The 18,536-nt window shown below is 45.1% G+C and overlaps 1 protein-coding gene across 8 annotated transcripts in view; it reads right to left on the bottom strand.

Annotated features, from left to right (window-relative positions):
• LOC139575823 (chromodomain-helicase-DNA-binding protein 9-like) overlaps nt 1–18,536 on the bottom strand; it is a 121,226-nt gene that overhangs the window by 86,376 nt on the left and 16,314 nt on the right. Inside the window, exon 1 of one of the 8 annotated variants that reach the window (XM_071401170.1) lies at nt 11,385–11,472. The exons of 5 other annotated variants lie outside the window; for them this stretch is intronic. The gene's annotated coding sequence lies outside the window, so the exon portion shown is untranslated. Of the gene's footprint in view, nt 1–9,822; nt 9,994–11,380; nt 11,473–18,536 lie in introns of those variants that run through there. 2 more of the 8 variants (XM_071401169.1, XM_071401168.1) reach the window with 2 other exon arrangements.

Genomic DNA, 18,536 nt, shown 5'->3' with positions numbered 1-18,536 from the left:
GGCTAGCTGTCAGGCTAGGCCTTGGGAGTTTGGACTCCTGTTCTAGGAGAGACGGAACGAAGGGAACTAAATGACACAACATGCCAATTACCGTCCCTGCAGTGGAGCGAGAACATGTCACATGCCAGATGGGAGCATGCCATGCAACAGGAATAAACTATAGCATAGTGGCAGTGGGCCTCACTCTCACAGAAACAGAGCCTCACTCTCACAGAAACAGAGCCTCACTCTCACAGAGACAGAGCCTCACTCTCACAGAGACAGAGACTCACTCTCACAGAAACAGAGCCTCACTCTCACAGAGACAGAACCTTACTCTCACAGAGACAGAACCTCACTCTCACAGAGACTCACTCTCACAGAGACAGAACCTCACTCTCACAGAGACAGCACCTCACTCTCACAGAGACAGGACCTCACTCTCACAGAGACAGAACCTCACTCTCACAGAGCCCCTGAAAAAGATCAATGCACAGCTGTAGAACACTGTCAAGAACACAGGTAAAAATACTGTATGTATAGTGTAATTCAGGGAGCTGTTTTAACAACAGTTCTTTCAGAGACAGGGCCTAAACGGTATGCAACCATGTTATGTACTGCATGTTGAGCATGAACATTTGAACACCTGATCACCTGATATGGAGTACAGTGCGCTGATGTGTAGTACACTGAAGGGTTCACTGTGACGGACAGACAGCATCCTTTAAGTCTGGGACGACATCATAATGCAAAAGACTACATAACAGGCTGTTCAATGAGAGAGAGAGAGAGAGAGAGAGAGAGGTAGGTAGGTAGGTAGGAGCAACAGATAGAGGTAGATAGAGAAAGCTAGGGAGAGATTCAAGAACACCTATGTATACGTAGATTCATACACAGGAAGGCTTTTAGCTGCCAGCGACTGGCTCTGCACAGGGTGTATTGTCTCTCTAGGCTGAGGATGTGTTGGTGAAAACAAGGGAGAAACAGGAATAGTGAACGCAGGCAGGCAGCCAGGCACACATGCTGAAATGGTCACATGGCTTGGTGGAGCTGTGGCGCCTTGGCAACCCAACGGTTAACATGCAAATAGGCCTCCCGGCAGAGACATTAGTGTGCTGGGGGGGCTTCCCTCTAAAGTGAGAGAGAGAGAGAGAGAGATAGAGAGAGAAATGAGGTGGAAACTGAGCTGCACTTCCTAACCTCCTGCCCAATGTATGACCATATTAGAGAGACATATTTCCCTCAGATTACACAGATCCACAAAGAATTCGAAAACAAATCCAATTTTGATAAACTCCCATATCTACTGGGTGAAATTCCACAGTGTGCCATCACAGCAGCAAGATTTGTGACCTGTTGCCACAAGAAAAGGGCAACCAGTGAAGAACAAACACCACTGTAAATACAACCCATATTTATGTTTATTTATTTTAACTTGTGTGCTTTAACCATTTGTACATTGTTACAACACTGCATATATATAATATGACATTTGTAATGTCTTTATTGTTTTGAAACTTCTGTATGTGTAATGTTTACTGTTCATTTTTATTGTTTATTTGACTTTTGTATATTACCTACCTCACTTGCTTTGGCAATGTTAACACATGTTTCCCATGCCAATAAAGCCCCTTGAATTGAATTGAATTGAATTGAGAGAGAGAGAGAGAGAGAGATAGAGAGAGAGAGAGAGATAGATAGAGAGAGAGAGATAGAGAGAGAGAGAGAGAGAGAGAGAGAGAGAGAGAGAGGAAGAGTAAAAGAGACAGAACGAGATAAAGAGGGAGCCAGAGGCACAGGTGTGAGTCTCTAAACAGTCCATAATAACCTCATCACAAACTCAGAGCCTGTATTAGTGTGCCTGCCACTCTTACTTCTGCCTCCCCCTGAGGGCCTTTGAGTAGGACTCCACTAAAACACCGTTAGGGAAATTGACATTTATCATCCTAGGACAGAATGGAACTTGCACTATAACTGTGCACACACTATAGCCAATCATAGAGCCCACAAGACCCACCATATCAACAGTTAGCCTATATTTTCACCCACTAGGTAGTGCTGTAATGCTGGTTGTATAGGCTAGTAGGAGAGTGCATCTGTTGTAACAGAGAGAGCTGAGCAAGTGAACATAGTGTTCCTTCAGAGCAAATATAGGAGACAGTGTGTGGTACTGGTCCCTAGAAATTTAAATAATGACAGCCTACTTTTTTTTTAATGACTAACAAAGTGCATAGTACAGGAATAATAGAGATGATCCACTGCTTCTCTCTCACTTCAGCCTTTGCCTAAACGTTTTCCTTTTAAAAATATCTTAAGTCTACCTAGAAGTCAACCTTTGAGGTCGACTCTTCCTTAAAAATACTCCTCACAGCAAAGTGTGTCGTGTCTTTGTGCATAATGTCCCTAAGAATAGTTATTGGCCTTGTGTTGTGAGTGGGATAATACCAGCAGTATACAACACTACTCACCTTCCCAGTTCCCAACCATAGCCTAACCAGAGACCAAACCTACTGCCTGGTTAATGGAATATAGATTAGTCTGTCAGGAGGTGGGGAAGAGATTAGGCCTGTTAATTAGGCCTATGGCTATGGGCCAATTTAAAGTCATGCATGGAGAGTGAGGAAAGAGGTAGAGAGGAGAGAGAAGAGAGATGTAGTGTGTATATGAGAGAGAGAGAGATAGAGAGAGGGGGAGGTAGAGAGGTGTAGTTGATAAATGAAAGGGGGCACACTGCACGGCGATGCTTCCTGAACCAATTAAAAAGAGCATCAAGCCTTAATGATCCTTCACAGGGTTGGAGAGGGAAGGTAAGGTGTGCTGGTGCTAACCTCTTGTCCCGGGGAGAGGCTAATAACAGAAGTGACACTCAGTGGGCTAACAGGGCTTACAGGTCCTCCGTCCTCACTCTCTGACCTGGTCCACTTTGACCTGTGCTGTCACAGCCTGGCTGGCACACAGCTCTAGCAGGTCACATGGCAGCAGGGCCTTAGTGAGAGCTGCAGTAGTACAATATATGGCATTTAACTGGGCTGTATTCACATAGGGTTGACCCAAACCATACTGTCTGGCTCTGATACCACTATTTTCTTATTCTATGTTGGATGTGTAACCAGGCAAATGGCCAGCCCAGTACAGCTCGGATTAAGTTGGCTCAGTGTGAAAAGGGTACTGGTTGCCTGTATCTGGATGGAAGAGCGGATGTGGAGAAGTGTAGGTGGCAGAAGGACGGACATGTTACAGAGTTAAGTCTAATACCATAGCCTAATTAGGCTAATGTTCTGCAGAGCATGTGTAGTAGGCCTAGGCCTACAGATTAGGAAGGGGGAAACTACAGGGAATTATCCATTCTGTATAGAAACAGTATCAATAAAGTTGTATTGATTTAAAGAATCTAGTGTTCTTATTCCATTTGTGAATGATAATCAACAAGTGGCTATGCGTTCTATGGGAAATAATGGATGACGTGGAAGGTGTGTTCCACGATGCGCTAGCGAAGTGGAACTGACCTTCAACAGAGTTGCATTATTTTCCTGAGGCGTTCTCAGGAAAATAATGCAACTCTGTTGAAGGTCAGTTCCACTTCGCTAGCGCATCGTGGAACACACCTTCCACGTCATCCATTATTTCCCATAGAACGCATAGCCACTTGTTGATTATCATTCACAAATGGAATAAGAACACTAGATTATGAATAAATTCATTAAAATGTTTTTAATTAAAATATGTCAATCATTATTTGAATATGTTGGTAACTCGTTGTATAAAAGTGATACTGCCCTCAAAGCCGGTGTTTAGAGGATATATTGGCTTGGTCTCGGGCCTGACAACACCAGTGCCAATATATCCTCCAAACACCGGCTTCTCGGCATTATCACTTAAATAACTCACACTCTAGAATGCCCTTCAAGCCAATCAGAAACAAGTATTCAACAATGCCATGGTATAAACATGAATAACATTTTGGGTTGGCGCCCCCCCTTGGGTTGTGCCGTGGCGGAGATCTTTGTGGGTTATACTCGGCCTTGTCTCAGGATGGTAAGTTGGTGGTTGAAGATATCCCTCTAGTGGTATGGGGGCTGTGCTTTGGCAAAGTGTGTGGGGTTATATCCTTCCTGTTTGGCCCTGTCCGGGGGTATCATCGGATGGGGCCACAGTGTCTCCTGACCCCTCCTGTCTCAGCCTCCAGTATTTATGCTGCAGTAGTTTATGTGTCGGGGGGCTAGGGTCAGTTTGTTATATCTGGAGTACTTCTCCTGTCTTATCCGGTGTCCTGTGTGAATTTAAGTATGCTCTCTCTAATTCTCTCTTTCTTTCTCTCTCTCGGAGGACCTGAGCCCTAGGACCATGCCTCAGGACTACCTGGCATGATAACTCCTTGCTGTCCCCAGTCCACCTGGCCGTGCTGCTGCTCCAGTTTCAACTGTTCTGCCTGCGGCTATGGAACCCTGACCTGTTCACCGGACGTGCTACCTGTCCCAGACCTGCTGTTTTCAACTCTCTAGAGACTGCAGGAGCGGTAGAGATACTCTCAATGATCGGCTATGAAAAGCCAACTGACATTTACTCCTGAGGTGCTGACCTGTTGCACCCTCGACAACTACTGTGATTATTATTATTTGACCATGCTGGTCATTTATGAACATTTGAACATCTTGGCCATGTTCTGTTATAATCTCCACCCGGCACAGCCAGAAGAGGACTGGCCACCCCTCATAGCCTGGTTCCTCTCTAGGTTTCTTCCTAGGTTTTGGCCTTTCTAGGGAGTTTTTCCTAGCCCCTGTGCTTCTACACCTGCATTGCTTGCTGTTTGTGGTTTTAGGCTGGGTTTCTGTACAGCACTTTGAGATATCAGCTGATGTAAGAAGGGCTATATAAATAAATTTGATTTGGAATAACATTAGGTTCCCAGTCCAAAGTTACATATTATACTGTATAAGCCTAGGCCTCATTTCCTCAGAAATGCACTTACACTACTAGGTGGTATAATGGTATTAAACTCTGTAGATCTATACACAGGAGAACTATAGCTTCAACCAAGTACACACTCCTAGTACGCTAGGCTGTGTGTGTGGGCCTCCCTCTCTGGTCTGTTGGAGATATTTATAGTTATTACCCAGAAAGCTCTAAGGCCCAGGCCAAGACACACACACACGCTGGCACATGCACACACACAGCTTGGCATGTTAATTCCTTGCAAATGCAGCGATTAGCAATTCACATAGGTTATGATATCATTAGCCGTACCTGCCATGGCAGAGAGAGAGGGCTGCACCATCACACCCATTACACATCCTCAAATAGCTCCCAATGAAGAAGCTTTACTAACAGCCACCTATTAGCTTTCCATTAGTCATTCAGCTAACGGACACCTTCATTTCATTAAGAGAGGCATGCGATGGCCATTTGCATCTGTGAGAGGATTGGTGATAGGAGTGGTTCATGGATGGACTGGGACTGGGGAGGGTAAGGTAGTTTGGGCCTGGTCGTGCTGGATTCTATAGGATAGCAGAGGGGTGACAGAGGGGAGAGGGCAGTCTGAGGTCATTGAAGATGATGCTGTATCTGTCATTAGCACAGTATGGGGAAGGTCTGAGAGAGCCTCTATGATACACCACAAGTTAGGCGCTAAGCACCCAATGATACAGGCAAACTAATGTTCCCCTTGTTGTGTAGTGACACACACAAAACCTTAAGGTTTTTAGGCCACTCCAGACAAATAAGCTGGATGGTTATTACATTATCCTAGCAAGCATTACAATGGGCAGACATTCAAGGTCATTGCAGAATAACTTTCAATATAGCCATCAAAACAACCTGCCAATGAGCAGCCTACTTACTGGGGAGCAGAGATGGAGGGAGGGGATTCCAACAACAGTGGTTCCCTTAGGGCTTAGACCAGCGATTCTCAACAAATTTGGGTTGGGGGAGGTTTTGAATGGGTCGCGCGCAGGATGTCTGAGTAAAAAATGAAATAATAATGAAAAAGATTGTCCAGTCTGAACTTAACCAACTTAAACCAGGTAGAAAGTGTGTAGAAATTATAATGAACTTAATGAACAAATTTTCTTCAATCACAGTATTTCAATATAGAGCTATTAGCAGCGGTATTTGGGTCTCAAACCAGTGAGTTTATTAACATTCTTCAACATTCTGTTTTCAACATGTTTATTAAGATTCTGTCCATTTAATTAATTATTGACAATGAAAGATGTAGGAATGTTGTTTCCTTTTCATATAATTGATACATTTACTATCAACATAGCATTAAAAATTGTTTCCCATATTGTATTTTGGATATTCTTTTTCACAATGCGAATATTGGTTCGTAACTGAGACAACCTGGTTCAATTTTGCTTAGACCATCTCATCTTTACTGCTTGTTCAGAGACAGAGAGAGACAGAGACAGAGACAGAGACAGAGAGAGAGAGCGGTGCAGTCAAGCGGATTTAAGAGGGCATTTTAAGGCTGGCATAGGCAGGTCTGTGTGTGTGTGTGTGTGTGTGTGTGTGCGTGCGTGCGTGCGTGCGTGCGAAAAATGAGAGAGAAACTGAGAGCCAATTCATCTAGAGAGGATTTCTCCTCCACAATCACTAGATGTAACAGTGTAACCACAGCCCAATCATCTGTCAGCCTGACCGACAGGTTCATTTCAGCACAGCTCCCAGCAGACTGCATGGCCCTCTATGATGGACTGAGCTGATTCAGGAGAACATAAGAATGAAAACATCTATCAATGGGTGTTACCCCACAATTGTCAAATATATGGTCATAGGCACCCCCAGACTCAATGTATAATTGGAACTATGAGCTTCAGAGCGCAGAGCCAGGGTGGAGGTCCCTATGGGTCTGCAACGTTAGGCACAGGTGGTTGGTGGCACCATAAATGGGGAGTACGGGCTCGTGGTTTCATAGGGACCATTGGCTCCCTTCCAGCCATTATTATGAGCCGTCCTCCCCTCAGCAGCCTCCACTGGCGTTTGGCTATGATGGAGTAAAGAGGTGTAGGTGGGGGAAACAGCAGGGGGCTCACATCACTGTTAGACCTTTACAGTTCCTTCATTATTGAAGCTCTGGAAAGAGAGAGTATAGCTGCTGGCTAGGAGATACACACGCGCACGCACACACACAAGTGCATACTGAGACAGCTGTGCATGCATACACATGAGTGTTGTGCACGCACACACAGATCATAAGCAAATTTACACACAAGAGCACACACAGACACAAACACACACGTCACAAACAGTGAGAGAGAAAGGCTGGGTTTAACTTCCTCCTCCAGATCAGGACAGAGCAGAGGGAGACAGGGGCCTGTGCGAAGGGATGGCTGTGTGGGGGGCGAGGAGGAGACAGGGAGGATGAAAACCATGCCAGAAACACAGGCAGGGGCACGAGAGGGAAAGGATTTTCAAATTGGCTCTATCACATAATTTAGACAAAAAGGATTTTCACAAATTTCTAAATGTAGGCCTATTCCTTGCTTGAGAACTGAACCAGCATTACCTGGAGGTAATATACAAAATAGTATGATTTATGCATGCAAATTAGCAATTGGTGGGTTCATTGCCAGGCTATAGTTCTCCATAATAAGAGGTTAAATCAGGAGACGGCAGGTTGTTAGCAGCAAAAAAGCAGACATCAGTGCTGCAACTGGGCGATTGCACCCCAACGTAGGCAGAACATATTTTTGCTATCTCAGATTGTTCTGGCAATTCTCACATATAAACTTTATTGAGAGGAAGGATGTTTGACATGCTTTTTACATTTGTATCACAATTTCAAAAAATTTAAATCATGATGAAAGTGGACATTTTAGGACACCTTTGAAGACCTATACATGACTCCTGTAAAACCTTATGATCCTTGAACCGTACATGATACAGACAACATATTGGTTCATTATACTCCTTATAGAGAATAGAGAATGTCTAGATTCTGAAATACACATTTTCACATTAATTAATTCAATATAAAAAAACATGCATATGAATATCTCAAAAGTACCCTTAACAAGTACATGACATTTCCAGTGGGTTCTCTGCTAATTCTGAAGTTGTGATACATTTTATGAGCACCGCCAACACAGTGAATGGGAAAATGGATTGAAAGGGCTGTGATTGGTTAATGACCTATAATGTACATTTCTACGTATAAAATGGATCATATCTACAAAAGTACCAGAGAACTCCCTCTGGAAATGTGACGTTTTTAACAAGTACATTGTTCTAAACAAAATGTTTAAAAAAATAAGCAAAATCAAAAAGGGTACTTTTGAGATATTTATATTAATATTTTTATGTTGAATAAATGAATGTGAATTATTTTTTCCAGAATCTAGGGGCGGCAGGTTGCCTAGTGGATAGAGTGTTGGGACAGTTACCGAAAGGTTGCTGGATCGAATCCCCAAGCTGACAAGGTAAAAATCTCTCCTTCTGCCCCTGAACAAGGCAGTTCCCCGGTAGGCCGTCCTTGTACATAAGAATTTGTTCTTAACTGACTTGCCTAGTTAAATAAAGGTTACACACATACTCCATATTTGAGATATTTATATTAATCATTTTAATGTTGACTAAATGAATGTGAACATTTGTATTTCAGAATCTAGACATACTCCATATTTTAGAGCCCACTATAAGAAGTATAATGACACCAAGATGTTGTCTGTATCATGTACAGTTCACAGATCATAGGGTCTTACAGGAGACATGTATAGGTCTAAAAAGGGCCTAAAATTGCCAGTTTTCAAGAAAATGGTTTGTGGTACAAATGTTACAGACATGTCCTACATCCTTCCTCCCAATTAAGTTTCTATGTGAGAATTGACAGAACAATCAGATCGTTGAAAAAAAAAAATCTGCCTAAGCTGGCTTGGAATCACCCAACTATGGCCACACACATTCAACTGAGGACAACAGACAGACGTGTAGTTCTGTTCTGAGCAGGAATGTCAAGAAAGTCTTTATAAATCAAATGAATGATCCACGCCACAACACTAACCATTTCATACTGACAACTCAGCAGACAGGACAGTCTTGAGACGAGGGCATACAAAATAACAGCAGCTTTGTGGCAGTATAGCGAGAGCAACCATGTGATTCAACATTCCACAGAGATTGATTTAATTTATATGAAGGCCAAATGCCACAGACCAATAGGCCAGTGAAAACATTGAAACCTGTAGCCTAGTAATTGCACTGAGCAGCAGCGGATTGAGTTATATAGGAAGGAATTCACAGGATTCTTCCAACATATTCACCTCAGTCATCCAAGCAGGACGTATGCCTACAACATTCTGAGAGAAAAGAGCAACCCTCCATTTTGTACTTTGAAATGTTAAAACATTAACTTAATGGCGGCAGCAGTCTCTGTAAACATGAGTCATAGTGCGCATAGTTAGTGACAGTAGGCCAACTGCATGTGTTGTAGACTAGAGGTATAAAACTAAACTTTATCCAAGGCAGACAGAAGACAGCATTAGCCTACATTTTGTCCCTTTCCACAGAGTCAGTGTAATGTTGTGAAATAAAGTGTTTCTCTGTGTAAACAAACCCTTGACTCAGGGCCCAGCGCCATGGAAACCAGTGGACATACCCGGCTAGGAACCAGCAGCTACCTGACAAACCTGTCTGATAGCTTTGGGACTCCTGTGTGAAAAATCACAAACTAACTATCACACACACACAGTAACAAACACACCAGGCAACTGTCATCTTCATGGAATAGCTAACACAAACACAAACCAACAAGTGTTCCTTAGACATAAAGGCAAAACAGGCACACTGTATGAAGTATAGCCGACACATAAAGCACAATTAGCCAGAATATCCGACCTGCTTACTTACAGCTGCACTAGGGTCGGACAGCACGACCGTATAGATCAGGACACCGTGGAGCCGGCTTGGAAAATGTACTTCAATCCAGGGATGAGAAATTAGTTGTACTCCGAATTGTGCTATTATCCCAACTGTTACAAGATTGAATAACTGCTACTTTCCCGGAACGCTTCCCTTTCCTCCTCATGCTACGTAGCAGAAGCCACGTGCGTTGAACAACAAAGGATAGTCAGCCTACGTTGTCGCGCTGTGATAATGTCAAAATAAAAGTGGTGTGGGGAATGGCTTTGTATATGTCAAACTCTCCCAAAACTATGGCTGTACAATAATTCATTGGTCATCCATTATTATAATGAATTGGTAATAATTTATTGGTAAGCCATTGTTATAATTGGTAATAATTCATTGATAATTGGTAATGTCAATGTTGTCAAGGGTGCATTAACAAAGGCAAAATTGTTGGAACAAAGAAATAAACTATTGAAAGACAAACACAACAACTTTCTAGTGTGTGGCTGTTTATTGCCTTTGTTAATCCACCCTTGACAACAATGACATGGATTACCAATTAATTATTGTACATCAGACAAGCATCCATAGTTTTGGTCAAGTTTGACCTATGGTCCTTTCAAGACAACTTGGAACTCTAGAAAGATGCCCAGTTGGATGACCATTCAAAAAACATTTCTGAGTTCACAGTTGTCTTGAACGCAGTGAATTCTGAAATGTCAGAGTTTCCAGTGTTTTTGAACGTGGCAATATACTAAACCAATCCCCACCCGCAACTTTTATTTTGACATTTCCACAGCGCGATGACGTAGTCTGCAGCCCGATTGGCTCCGTGCCATTTCAAAATGGCTGATGTGGCTTCTGCTACCTAGCATGGGGACGAAAAGGGCAGATTTCCAGAAAAAGTAGCAGTCGTTCAAACTTTCTGGTGTAACAGTTGGGTTAATGGGACAATTTGGAGTGCAGTGCATTTCTCATCCCTATATTGAGGTAGGTTTTCTGAGCCATATCTCGTGCTAGCTCCCCGGTGTCTTGATCTACACAGTCATGCTGTCCGACCCTAGCGCACCTGTAAGCAAGCGTGCCGGTTCTGCTGACTAAAAGCATAATGTCATGATCCACAGTCCAAATGCCTTTCCCCTATTCCCCTTGCCCTATTTAGTGCTAAACTAAGTCTAACAATGACAGCCACTGAAAGTCTCATTAGAGTCCCTGTAGAGTAGACGGTGTAAATCTGTTCTCCACTTTCTCTCCCCAGAGACAGACTATGCTAGGCAGGCTAGCGTTCAGCAGGCTGCCTGGTGGTTGAGCTGAGTTCATTCCTGTCAGCCAGTGAAAGGTTAACCTGACTGCAGCTCAAGGAAGAGGTCACGTTGGGTTGTGTCACCCCTCACATTCCTCTCACACAAAACCTCATGTTAGCACTGAACCCGCTGGCTATCGCACGCTCCTCTCCAAACCCCTAGCCAGCCAACAAAGTCAAAGCTATTTAATCCCCTGTGAGCGGGGGAGAGAGAGAAAAAATGCAGAATAAAAGAGAATGGGTTTTTATTCAGACCTACTGTGCAGTTTGGGGCTGGCAAGGCTCCCACATGCTCCTCACAGTCTAGGCTAAATCCAAGTACAATTCTCTCACCCCTCCCTCTACTAACTAGCCACCCATTTCCTCCTCTGGTGTCCCCCCACAGCCCGCCCCTTCCGTCCACAGCCAAAACCACCCCGCTTTAAATAGAGCCGACTTCCTGTTCACCTTTGACCCCTCACTAGATCCCACCCACTCCTGGCAGGCCTCCACTACTAGCAGGCAGATGAGGCCGGGTGACTGGAGGAACAGAGAGAGGCAGTCATAAAGAGAGAGAGGCAGTCAGAAAGAGCTAGGGAGAGAGAGAGACAGGCTATGTGCACACTGCCCACAAAATGAGGTAGAAACTGAGCTGCACTTCCTAACCTCCTGCCAAATGTATGACCATATTAGAGACACATTTTCCCTCAGATTACACAGACCTAAAAATTATTTGAAAACAAATACATTTTTGATAAACTCCCATATCTATTGGGTGAAATACCACAGTTTGCAATCACAGCAGCAAGATTTGTGACCTGTTGCCACAAGAAAAGGGCAACCAGTGAAGAATAAACACTATTGTAACTATAACCTATATTTATGTTTATTTATTTTCCCTTTTGTATTACAACACTGTATTAGGAGATAATATGACATTTAAAATGTATTTTTTCTTTTGGAACTTTTGGAGTGTAATGTTTACTGTCAATTTGTTATTGTTTATTTCACTTTTGATTATTATCTATTTCACTTGCTTTGGCAATGTAAACATATGTTTCCCATGCCAATAAAGCCCCTTAAATTGAACATTGAATTGACAGATCGAGAGAGACTGATAGACCTACAGACCAGAGAGAGAGAACCAACTGCAGCCAGAGAAACAGCCAATCATATCTCAGCCTCATGGAGGGCAGGTTTCCCGTGGCAGGGACCCCTCCCCCTCCGGAGAGTAGAGCAGTGACTTGGTGTCAGGTTTCAAGGCTGACTGCAGCACTCTCTGCCTGGCTGACTGGCTGACTGGGAGTTACATAAACTTCACCCAGGAAGGTCAGGAAGCAACAAAGACAGCAATTCAGTGGGGGCCCACAGCCACAGACACCCTCGGCTGAGTCGGCCTCACACACGCCCCCAGAGGCCAGAGGAGGGGGTGAGGGGAGAGGGAGGAGGGGAGTCACAGAATAAACCTAAACCACTGATGCACTGAGTCAGACAGGAGGCACCTGCTGTACAGCACAGCAGCTCATCATCTTTTTTCCCTCACACTACACAGCTGATTCAAATAATCAACGCTTGATGATGACTTGGTTATTTGAATCAGCTGTGTAGTGCTAGGGCAAAAACCAAAACATGCACCCGGGCGGTGCCCAGGACCAAGTTTGGGAAACCCTGGTCTATAAAAATACTGAATCAGGTTATTACTACCCTAAAGGGTTGTGCCTGTCCCATCGATAACCCTATGGCAGTGTGCTGTACATAGGCCCACTGAGGACATCTTCGAACAGACCAAGCGAAGACTAATTCAAATTGCCTTGGTATGACCATATCCAAACAGGCCCGTTCATGCTCAGCTCCAACACCCTTTATCATACTGCTGTCTTCACAATGACTGGGAACAAAGGCCCTCTGTCTAGAAGTCAGTCTCTCTGTGTGACTAACAGTGAACAGAACCAGCCCATGTCACAGCCAAGCACTAGCACCTGAGGACTAGGCCTACAACTGGCTGGAGACTAGGGATGGGTGGTATACCATATTTTACTATATACCGGTATTGATGCACGGACCGGTTTGGGTTTTTACTTTACCTTGTAAAGCTATATATTATTGTTTGGTTTGTTAAATGTGTTACGCCACTCCGCCACGTGTAATAATGGCAGTTTACTCCGTTTGCTACTTGAGTCATCTCTCTCCCTCCACACACACCAAGCCCCGCATCTTGTCACTCAAGCAGAACAGTTTTTGCACTACCACAAGTCACAACAACCACTTGCAGTGACAGTCTGCATGTATCTTACTGTCTGCAAACAGCTAGTTTGTCTTTTCTTAGCAAGTTGTGGCTAAAATAAATTATGTTAGCCGCTAATACTAATCGCTAGTTAGTTGGCTAGCTAGCCAGCTAAATGTACTTAGTCAGAGCAAACGTAGCTAGAAAGCTAGCTAATACAGCCTGATACCAGTGCTGGTGTAGGCCTACATCAGCATGTTGTTTGTGCAACGGTATATTCTAAATCAGAGAAGAATTGGTAAATCATAAATATTTTAGCTACATCAAAGCTACAGTAAGAGAAAACATTTAATGTAACATTAATTAGGGTCCACTAGGAAACACTGACCAACACTTTGGTTCCTCCCCTGTCACAATAACCACTCCCTGGCTTTTTCATTTGTTGTTATGTCAAACAACACTGTTTTCAAAGTGCCCACTACATTCCAACTTTTGGTTGAAATTTCATTGAACAGTATAAAACAATCATAACAGACAAAGCTCTATTAAAAACACTTAAAATGTATGTGTTTCCACCCTAGGGTCATGCACTAGTCATAAAGCATGTTTAGAACTAAATTATTCAAAAACCTCAAATATCGTCAAAAATGTTTAACATATTGTGATATGATATTTTGGCCATATTGCCCAGCCCTACTTTATAGTACTGGGGTGAAAAAACATATTATTCATTAATAGTGACAATGTGCATGGCAAAACATTTGCTTGCTATCTCGGCAAGAGGACCAGAGCAGCATTGATCATGGCTGGGCCTCAAGAACAAGACAGAATCCATCCAGCTCTCCATCATTAAAGACAGACGGAAATCCTAATTAGCCACATGCAGTGCAGGCTAGGGACAGACACAGTGCTTCATTTGTCAATCGGGAGGTGCCGGAACAAAATGTGAGCGCGAGAGGGTGGTGATCTAGGGACCTCTGAGGTACCGGAACGCATTACAGAAAGAAGAAAATCACTGTTATAGTAAAGCATTGCATGCATATCATCACATTTGCGTAGTGGCATAGAGCAGTAGAGTAAAGGCACTTACAGAAGAAGTTGCACACATGGAGAACATGTTTAGTGGCCTAGGGTCTGGGAAAAAAATTGGCATTTCATGCAATTCTACATCATTTTACATGTCCGGAGATTTTGGCAGAATCTTTTTAATGCCGCATTCAAAACATGGGAACTCGGGACTGGGAAATCTCTGACTTCCGACTTCAGTGTGTTCAAGACAACTGGGAACTCTGGGAAAAAACAAGCTCCGAATGGGAAAATTTGATTTGAACGGTCATCCAACTCGGAATTCCAAGTTGGGAACTCTGGCCTCTTTCTAGAGCTCCGACTTTCCGACCTGAAGATCACTGGCGTCATGATTTGACTTAGTTTTTTCCCCAGAGTTCCCAGTTGTCATGAAAGCACCATAATACCGCACAAATGACGGAAATGACAGGCTACTTTGACACTGACAAACTGAGATCAATAAAAATGACCTTGTCTTGAATCCATCAATAGTCCAGGCCTAGGTGTGTGGAGACACATATTGTAGGTTACAATATGAAGAGGAAATGATAGTCCTAAAAAAAATCACTGGCGCACCCAATGATGCGCAGCTCACTGGCTGGTGATGGCCGATGCGCTCGTGCCAAAAGCCTCTCTCTCTTGATTTACTTTGTAAACAATAAGTCTATTTGGAAGTTGATTCAATATTTTGGTAGCCTACAGCAGAACAATTGGAGTCTTCTCTTTTCAGCAGTAGCCATTTGCTTTCCAATCTGTGTTTTCCAGCGATTCTATTTGAAGTATTGCAAAAGGCATTTTTTTGTCTGCATGCTGTTTATTAACTGACAGATTTCCCGCGCATTCCCAACTGTAGGCTATGCCTTGTTATTGCGCTACATTTCACAGCTAGGCACATTGTTTTTAAAGACGCTGATGTTCCTCTGTGGCTAAATGATATGCTTTCTCATGGTGTACTAGGCTATTCTGAATTATTTAATTTCTTTCTGAACAGAGAGCATTAACTCTATAACTTTGGCAAATGTATTTCAATTGATATGGGGTGCTGCAGCTCCTCCAGAACCCTTCGCGCGGCTATGATTCTATAAGGAAATAAATGATGAAGTGCAACACTGGAGAGATCAGCGTTGCAGGCTCATTCATGTCTATCAGAGCAGAGAGGCAGAGAGATCATAGAAAGTGAATCTCGTTCCAGTTCTGTGAGAGACAGAACCGGCACCTCTCCTTTTTGGACTGTTTCGTTGGGCTTATGGTTTGCAAATTAAGCGCTGGACAAACACAGGGCCATGGGGTGAGACAGGGCCAGACACAGGACCAGGGAGTGAGACAGGGCCAGACACAGGACCAGGGAGTGAGACAGGGCCAGACACAGGACCAGGGAGTGAGACAGGGCCAGACACAGGGAGTGAGACAGGGCCAGAGACGGGACCAGGGAGTGAGACAGGGCCAGACACGGGACCAGGGAGTGAGACAGGGCCAGAGACGGGACCAGGGAGTGAGACAGGGCCAGAGACAGGGAGTGAGACAGTGCCAGAGACAGGACCAGGGGGTGAGACAGAGACAGGAACAGAGACAGGACCAGAGACAGGACCAGGGAGTGAGACAGGGCAGAGACAGGACCAGGGAGTGAGACAGGGCCAGAGACAGGACCAGGGGGTGAGACAGGGCCAGGAACAGAGACAGAGACAGGACCAGGGGGTGAGACAGGGCCAGAGACAGGACCAGGGGGTGAGACAGGACCAAAGACAGGCAGTGAGACAGGGCCAGAGACAGGCAGTGAGACAGGGCCAGAGACGGGACCAGGGAGTGAGAAAGGGCCAGAGATAGGGAGTGAGACAGGACCAGAGACAGGACCAAGGGGTGAGACAGGACCAAAGACAGGCAGTGAGACAGGAGCAGAGACAGGCAGTGAGACAGGACTAGGGGGTGAGACAGAGCCAGAGACAGGCAGTGAGACAGGGCCAGAGACAGCCAGTGAGACAGGGCCAGAGACAGGCAGTGAGACAGGACTAGGGGATGAGACAGTGCTAGAGACAGGCAGTGAGACAGGGCCAGAGACAGGCAGTGAGACAGGACTAGGGGGTGAGACAGGGCCAGAGACAGCAGTGAGACAGGGCCAGAGACAGGCAGTGAGACAGGACTAGGGGATGAGACAGGGCCAGAGACAGGCAGTGAGACAGGACTAGGGGATGAGACAGGGCTAGAGACAGGCAGTGAGACAGGACTAGGGGATGAGACAGGGCCAGAGACAGGCAGTGAGACAGGACTAGGGGATGAGACAGGGCTAGAGACAGGCAGTGAGACAGGGCCAGAGACAGGCAGTGAGACAGGACTAGGGGGTGAGACAGGGCCAGAGACAGGCAGTGAGACAGGGCCAGAGACAGGCAGTGAGACAGTCCCTATGTAACTTACAATCAAAACGTCAATGACCGTTCGTCTCAGTAAAGATCCATCCAATTGATTGAAAAACATGGAAACTAGGGGACTAGGGGATGAGACAGGGCCAGAGACAGGCAGTGAGACAGGACTAGGGGATGAGACAGGGCTAGAGACAGGCAGTGAGACTAGGACAGGGGGGTGGGCACCACTCTATCCCCTGATGCCCTGCCTGTTCAGCAAACACACTATCTGTTGGCTCTTCACACACCAGTGGACATGAATAGAGCAGTCTACCCATAAGCATCAACACAAGGGTGGATGTTGACACAGACTGTAGGGAAGCTGGGCCCGTTTGCTGGTGTTCCATGTCCCATTTCAATTAGCGGATGGACAAATTGGACAAATTGTCTGCTGGGTCAAAACACCAGTCTCTGCTTGAGTATTTCTACTTGCACATCGTCATCTGCAGATCTTATCACTCCAGTGTTAATGCTAAATTGTAATTATTTCGCCTCTATGGCCTATTTATTGCCTTACCTCCCTAATCTTACTACATTTGCACACACTGTTCATAGATTTTTCTATTTTTTTCCTATTGGGTTATTGTCTGTACGTTTGTTTATCCCATGTGTAACTCTGTGTTGTTGTTTTTGTCGCACTGCTTTGCTTTATCTTGGCCAGGTCGCAGTTGTAAATGAGAACGTGTTCTCAACTGGCCTACCTGGTTAAATAAAGGTGAAATAAAAAATGTAATACAAATTCAGCCTACCTGTTAGTCTAAGTGGTAGAGTTGAGCGAGACAGAGCTATGCTGTAGAGACAGGGTAAAGACGTAGCGACTTGTGAATCACCACTCACCACAGAGTAGCTGTGTGTGTGCGCGCGCGCGCATGCGCACTTGTTTACAGTTTACAGAGCCAGTCAGAGGGAGTTCTGATGAGTGCTGAGCTGCATGTGCCAGCACCAGGGCCATGGAAGGGAACAGACACACTGTGCTGCTGCTGATCAGACATGGGTTCAAACACCATTTCAAATCTTTAGCCTGCCTGGAGTTCCAGATGGGTGGGGTTAGTAGTTTTGGGACTATTCTATTGGTTCCATTAATCAAGCACAGTTTAAGTATTTGACATAATATCAAAAAGTATTTGAACCCAGGTCTGACATGAAGTACAGACTGCTGCTGACGGTCCTCTTTGCCTGGCTGTCTGAGTCACTGTGGAAACAGGCTAAGAGAGGTGTGTGGATGGATGTTGCTATGCTACTGGCCAGCTCTGCTCCAGGATCCGCCTTGTGCCTGTCAGAGCCAGAGCAGCACACTAATGCACTCTCTACCTCTCTCTGTGTCTGTCATTAGCCTCCCTCCTTCTCTCTCTCTCTCTCTCTCTCTCTCCTTCCCAAGCTGTCCCTCACTCACTCTCTCTGTCCATCTCTATCCCCTCTCCCTCCCCCTCCTCTCCCTCTCTCACTCACTCCATCTCTATCCGCTCTCCCGCCCCCCTCTCCCTCACTCCCTCTGTCCATCTCTATCCTCTCTCCCCCCCTCCTCTCCCTCTCTCACTCACTCCCCCTGTCCATCTCTATCCCCTCTCCCTCCTCTCCCTCTCTCTCACTCCCTCTGTCCATCTCTATCTGCTCTCCCTCCCCCCTCTCCCTCACTCCCTCTGTCCATCTCTATCCTCTCTCCCCCCCTCCTCTCCCTCTCTCACTCACTCCCTCTGTCCATCTCTATCCCCTCTCCCTCCTCTCCCTCTCTCTCACTCCCTCTGTC

Source organism: Salvelinus alpinus, chromosome 5, assembly GCF_045679555.1.
Source record: "Salvelinus alpinus chromosome 5, SLU_Salpinus.1, whole genome shotgun sequence".
NCBI classification, from domain to species: Eukaryota; Metazoa; Chordata; class Actinopteri; order Salmoniformes; family Salmonidae; genus Salvelinus; species Salvelinus alpinus.
The sequence above is the reverse complement of the archived record's forward strand: the minus strand, read 5'-3'. Positions and strand labels throughout refer to the sequence as shown.